This window comes from Arvicanthis niloticus, chromosome 2, assembly GCF_011762505.2.
Source record: "Arvicanthis niloticus isolate mArvNil1 chromosome 2, mArvNil1.pat.X, whole genome shotgun sequence".
NCBI lineage: Eukaryota > Metazoa > Chordata > Mammalia > Rodentia > Muridae > Arvicanthis > Arvicanthis niloticus.
In genome coordinates, this window is record NC_047659.1 from 61,336,146 (window position 1) to 61,342,931 (window position 6,786).

The following is a 6,786-nucleotide window of genomic DNA, read 5'->3' on the forward strand; positions in this document are numbered from 1 at the left end:
TGAATTACTTAGGAACTGAGCCTGGGAAAGAAAAACAGGCCTGGAAACGGCTGTTTGAAATCTTTTTTAATATTGTCCAAGAAGCAATTAACTGTCCTTGTAAACTCTGTATATAAACCACCCTTTGCCTCAGCTTGGGGTTCCTTCTCGCCTATGGGCAGAAAGGCCCCAGTGCACCAGCCACTATCAATTCATCAGTTCATCAATAAACGACATGCAATTGCAGCAAGTCCATCTGTGAGTATCTCTGGGGGAGCGTATCCCGTGGTTTTGGATCTTTAGGGTCCAACAGTAATTACGTGTTTTATACAATTTGGATTTTATGAGTATACAGGATATGTAGTGGAGGATAGCTTGGTTGGGCATATGTGGGAGAGGATATTCTTTGTCCTATGAAGGCTAGCTACCCCAGTGTGGGGAATTTGAGAGCAGGGAGTAGGTGGGAAGGTCGGGGCACATCCTCATAGAAGTAGTAGGAGGAGGGTTGGAATGGGGGTTTCTGTGTGAGGGGGAAATGGGGAAATGGGATAACATCTGAAATGTAAATAAAATATCTAATAAAAAAGAAGAAAATCTTTAAAGTTTCAATAAATGTGTTGTTCTCAGTGTGCACTTAAATGTGTAAAAATTATACACATAACACTTATATTTGTACTTTGGTTTTCCTATGAATGTGAGTGTGTTCAGAATCATGACTTACTTGCAGAATAGTCGACTGATTATATCTGCCTAGACAGAGTAATCAGTCCTTAATAATTCTGCAGCACTAAGGTCTGTCAGATGATCCTGGGCCAGAAGGCAGAAGAACAGATGCTCCAACGTTTTGAAGTAGAGCGAGTGTCCAGGTGTTCAGAGGTCTCTATAAATTGGCTAAGTTTTAGAAACTATGATTTGTGCTGGCCACAGTTATAGTTAACTCAGTCATTCTGGATTTCTAATGGGGTTGAAAACATATAGCTATTGACCTTAAGAGAAAAGACTTGAGTGGATGGTCGTCAGCTGACATTCATCCTAAAGCCAGGTTCAGAACTACATGTTTTAGTTAGAATAGATGACAGAGGAGCTGGTTATTCAACAAAAGGATGGACTGGGTATTAGGACTATCCTGTACCTCACTGGTACAAATCAGCATAATTATGTTCTAATTGTATTTTGAGAGAAAAGTTTCATTTTAACAGGAAGGGTGATATGTAGGAGGAGCTAAGGTGGGAGGAGTACTGAGAGGAAGAAAAGAAGTAAGAAGAGGAGAAGAAGAAGGAGAGGAGAAGCTAGGTGAAGAAAGAGAGAAAGAGGGGGGAGACTGGGAGGCAGAGGTTCAAGTATCTCCACCAGTCAAAGATAGTTGTTATATCTAGGTTGGTCAGTGGGTTACACCTCTGATTGAACAATTCCAAACTTATAAAGCCTATGATTAACATTATTTTTAAAAAATGTATAAATGCAAAAAGGAAAAGGTGGCATTGGATAGGGGTTTCCTAAGTGGGGGTGGGGGAGGAATGGGGAAAGGGGATGCCATCTGAAGTGTAAATAAAATATCTAATAAAAAAAAATAAAGGCAATGAGATAAAATGAGACTATGTGGAGACAATGAGAATAATTTGACATTGCAAACATTGGGAAACTCTTCCTAAGAAATTAGCTCATAACACATAATTTGGCATGTCTAAACTGCAAAACACTGGAGAAAATATTTCTATTGATTAATATGATAACATAAATATCAGTTTTCTCAATCATATTATTCTGTATACAAGCAAAGACATTGGTCTCACTTGGACATTTTCTTTTTTTCTTCTTCTTCTTCTTTTTTTTTTTTTTTTTGTAACAGATTGTGTATTTTATTCCCAAGTCTGCATTAAATCCTGGATGACATTATTTCAGTGGTGGAGCTCATTGTTTTCTATCAGAGGGAAGTGTTTCTCCGCACTCACAGGCCCAGAGTTACTGTTTTTCTGGCTTTTGACAGATTGTATGCCTTGCAACTTTTTGACTGTTTTGGAAAAAGATACATTCTATTATCCTGTTTTTTTTTTTTTTTAAATCAGAACATGACATTTACACGTAATTCAAATAAATTTAATCCCTTCAACCAAAATTTCCTGATAAGACTTGATTCAGCCCCCAGTCCAGAATCTTTGATTTTTATCTTGATATTCTCTTAATCCGTGAACTAACTTGTAAAGTCTACCACCATCAACACAAACAGTATCTCTAATATCTAGTAATTGGCTTTGGAAAAGGAAGACAGAGGAAGTAAATTGAAACATATAGGTAAGTTTGTGAAACTGCATGTGGGTGGGTACACATAGAGAATGTCTGCCTGTCTGCAGTCTTGATAACTGGCTGCCAGGTCTCAGAAAACTTTCTGTCTCTTCCTTTTGGATGCTGGCCACGCTTTATAGCTTGCCTGCCCTACAGTTTTCTTTTAAACTCTAATATGTCCTCCCTCAGTTTCTCCAGTTCTAGTGTTAGGGTTGTGGTTTTGGTTCACAGCACACATGAAATCTGCTGTGCATTGTAGGATGGCAGGCTCCCAGAGCTGTCTCCCCTAAAGGTCAACTGGCTCAGGGTCACCATTTAAACTAAATCCTGTGAACCCCCTAGGTAGCAGTATGTTATTCTTCACTGTAAGGTGAATCATGTAACCAAAAGATTGATGTTTCTACTTAATACCATCTTGGGGGAAGCATCCCATTTCCTTTTTAAGTAGTTTAAGTGAAATTTAAAAATTCAAAATAAACCCATGGTGAAAATAATTTTTAATCAAAAACTGGAATGTTAGCATTTAGAAAATCATTCCCAATATTTACAATGAACTTTATTATACCTTATGTAAGCATGAAGATGCTTTTTCCCAACTTTGGGACTAAAGAAAAAGGGTAAAAGAGTTCTGATGAAAATCATTTAGAGCATGTCAAATTCCCATAAATTCCTACAGCTAAAAATGTCTGTCTGGATAGATCAGGACAGAGGCAGCAAGTGGGTACCTGCCCACTTTGAAACATATATGACAGGCTTTCCCAAGCCAAAGCACACCATCCAAGTTCTCAGCTCATGGTTTCAGTTTGAGTCTTTTGACTATCAAAACTAATGACCTTTTAGTCACTTTTGAGATAGCCAGTCACCAGTACCTGTCTTAGCAACAGCCAGGCCACCTTCACAGAGGCTGCTGCCTCAGTAGAAGGATGGGATGTACTGCATGCAGATAGATCAAAGGCCTGGCTGAAGCAGTCTCACAGACACAGCTGATGCTGACAGGCAAAGGCATGTCTACTGAAAGCAGCTGAAAGCTGTGGCATGAGATGAAAGTGTGAAGAGCCAGGACTAACCAATCACCCACCAGTTGCTTTCTGTAGGACTACCACAGCAAGGTATGCCTCTAAAGAAGAAAAAAGACTGGGTTTGTTTGATCAGAAATCTAAAACTTAAGCCTGGCATGGTGGTGTACACTTTTAGTCCCAGCACCTGGAAGGCAGAAACAGGCAGATCTCTTGAGTTCAATGCCAGTCTGGTCTATAAAATAAGTTCCAGGACAGCCAGGACTGCATAGTGAAATCCTGGGTTTAAAAAAGAAGAAGAAAATCTAAGAATGTTTTGTGCCTATAAAAAAGTAATTCATTTTATGAGTTCCTAGAAATAAATTATGAAGAAAACTAGACACTACATGTTTATAATGATATCCCTGAAATCTGCGATTTTGCCTGGGAAAATACACATTAAATTTAGTGTTTTACTTCAATTCATTCTTTTTTCATCCTGTGATTTTCTAAGCAACAGGTACTAAGCAAGGTAATATAATTACTGGGTAGTAGGGTAAAATTGTTCTCAAGTCATGTTTCCATGTAAGAACTTCACGAAGAAGTATCTGGCATTAACTAGCTATGGTGTAACACACCTGTAATTCCAGCACTCAAGGAGGATGAGGCAGGAGGATCTCAAAGTCAAGCCAACCTGGGCTACATATGAGACCCTATCTAAAAAAAAATTAAAGAAAAAAAGTTTTAAAGAGAAAAATGTGTGGCATATCTTGTTATAAGAAAACTGGAAATCCGGCTTCATTTTGAAACATGTATGTATGTTCTAGGATTAAAACTGAAGCTTTATACCTGCTAAGTAGGCATGCCCCAGGTTTGGTTTTGTAACTACAAGTGGTTGGCAACTGTTTCCTTAATAGTTATTGCAGGAGTAGGTCCAACATGAGTCCATATGTAGCCCTTCTCTGGTCGGGTGGGAACTGTGGGAAATGGTGATGACCTTGACTTGAAATATTCAGAAGGCGCGTGGCAGACAAATTCCAGGTACTCCATCTTCCTTGGAAGATCTTCCTCTGGCCCTATTATATATGATGCAGGATCAAACTGGTCTCTGGGACTAGCGAGGGTAGGAATAAGCCATGTCAGCGCGGCACTCTTCTCACAATACTGGTCCTGAATAAAGCCCCTGATCTGAGCATAGTATGGCTTCCCATCTTGCTCCTCAATCACAGAAACAACATCACCAATTTGGTAATATACTCCCTTGTAGAAGATTGACTCCGCAGTGACGATGGTAGAAACAGATTCAGGAGCCTTGATCGGATTTTTTAACTTAAAAATATGTCTTCTCCCTTTTCCTTTGGTGGAAACTTTCTTTTCAGCAGCTGGAGCAGATTTGTAGTTGGTATTTCTGAGCCGAGCGGACCTTCTGTGAATTTCTTGCTTACTCTGCTTGCTGCCCCCGGCCCGGTTGCTCTGCGAAGGGCTGGCCGAGGTGGTGGCAAAGGTGCCGAAGCCGCCGCCTCCCCCAGGTCCTGTCCGCCACTCCCGCGCCGCCGCCCGCGCCGCCCCGGCCCGTCCAGTGACGGCAGAGGATCTCGCCCTGTGGACTCTTCTTCCACATGGAGGACGATGTGGTCTTCCACGTGCTGCAGGTGGGCTTTAGGCCCAGCAGCATGGTGGCCGGCTCGGGCGGGCCCTGCGGGCGCAGCGACACGGGAATGGCGGCCGTCTGCACTGTCCGAAAAGAGGAGGTCTCCAAGAAACAAAAAGCAAATACAACAAAACAAGACATAATATAACAAGGCAAATGGCCTTGTACATAGGCTGGACAAGGCAAATCAATAGCAGGGAACGTGTCCTAAGAGCAGACTAAAGAGCCAAAGACACACCTCCTTCCATTGTTAGGAGTCTCACAAAAACACCAATCTAACAACAATGATATGCAGAGGACCTGGTGCACACCCATGAAACTTTGATCCTTTCTGCTTTACCTTATGTGAGTCTATGTGAGCCCAGCTTAGTAGAATCAGTGTGGTCCATGCTCCAGTAGAGCTATTTATTCTCTCTGATTCCTACAATGTTTCCTGTTACTCTTCATGGGGTCCCCCAGTCTCTGAGGGGTGACCCAATAGAGACCTCCAATTTAGACTCACTCTCTACATAATGTATGACTGTGGGCTTCTGGACCTAATCCCACTTGCTGATGAGAAGCCTCTCTAATGGTGACTGGTAAGAAATCAATCTATAAGTATTGCAGAATATTATTAGCAATCATTTCATTTTTTTTCCTAGTCAGGTTTGATTGTGCCCTTCCCCCAGACTTGAGCAGGCCTGAGAGACCTTGTTTACCACAACAAACCAAGTGATAGGATCTAGGTGGAGTTACCCACCTTGGCTGCATGGAACTTAGAAGAACTGCCCCGTGGGATTGCCTTGAGATCTCCAGCCTGCAACCAAGAACAGATAATCCCACCCATCTCCTGCTTAAACCAGAAAGGCTGTGGGTTGGGCCTTTCCCTTTAAATAGAGAGCTGAACATTAAAATATTAAGCCTTAATCAGAGAACATTGTCTTGGCTTCATCTCTTCTTGCCCTTCATCCCCCTTTGTTCACAGCTACCCTTTCAGGTAAACCCAGTTGATCCATGGCCACAGGTGGCTACATTTGATTATACTCTAGGTGTCTGACCTATCTTGTCTTTGGGTCTGGGCCATAGAGGAAGGGTAGGGTATAGATTTTCTCTTGGGGTGAACCTCAAGTTAAGTCAGACATTGGTTAGCCAAGCCTACAAATTCTGTGCCAAGATTGCCCCAGCACATCTTCCAGGCAGGACAGTTTGTAGGTTGAAAGTTATATGACTGGGTTTGTGTCCAGGTTTCCCTTTTCATAGCATGCAAAGTACCAAAGAGACTAGAAAATAAAGGTGAAGGCTTTATGAAGGTGTGAGCTTAACCTCTGAACTTTGAGTGAGCCCTGTAGACGTTGTAATACTCTGTAATAGGACCAAGCTGTCAGTACTCAGGGGCAACTATTTGTCCTAGCATCAGCCTATGTTGATTAGACATCTTCATGAAAACCCCTTGTCCAAAAATCTCAACTGCAATAGGTGTCCACACAGCCTCCATATATACCACCTCATGCCAGCAAGTCTCTCCTCCAAAAAAACTTTCTACCTGAACCCTGCCACTCCTCTCCTCACCTCTTCCAGTACTCCTGCAAAACTCGATTCTATTTTCACATTACAGGGATCTCCATGCATTTCCACCCCCACACCATATGCCCTTCTTTCTGACCTCTTTCTACTTAAACTCTTTGTGTTTGTGCATTGTGACGTAAATATCATTTGTTTAACAGCTAATATTCACATGTATAAATGCATACCATATTTCTCTTTTGGGGTCTGGGTTACCTCACTCAGCATAACTTATTTTTTCTACTTCTATTCAATTGCCTGAAATTTTCATGACATATTTTTTAACAGCATGCTAATACTCTAGTGTATAAATGTAACACATTTTCTTCATCCATT

The 6,786-nt window shown here is 41.5% G+C and overlaps 1 pseudogene; it reads right to left on the reverse strand.

Annotated features, from left to right (window-relative positions):
* Positions 1 to 3,813: 3,813 nt before the first annotated feature.
* Positions 3,814 to 4,932, reverse strand: LOC117703961 (GATA zinc finger domain-containing protein 1 pseudogene; annotated as a pseudogene).
* Between the last annotated feature and the right edge of the window lie 1,854 nt (positions 4,933 to 6,786).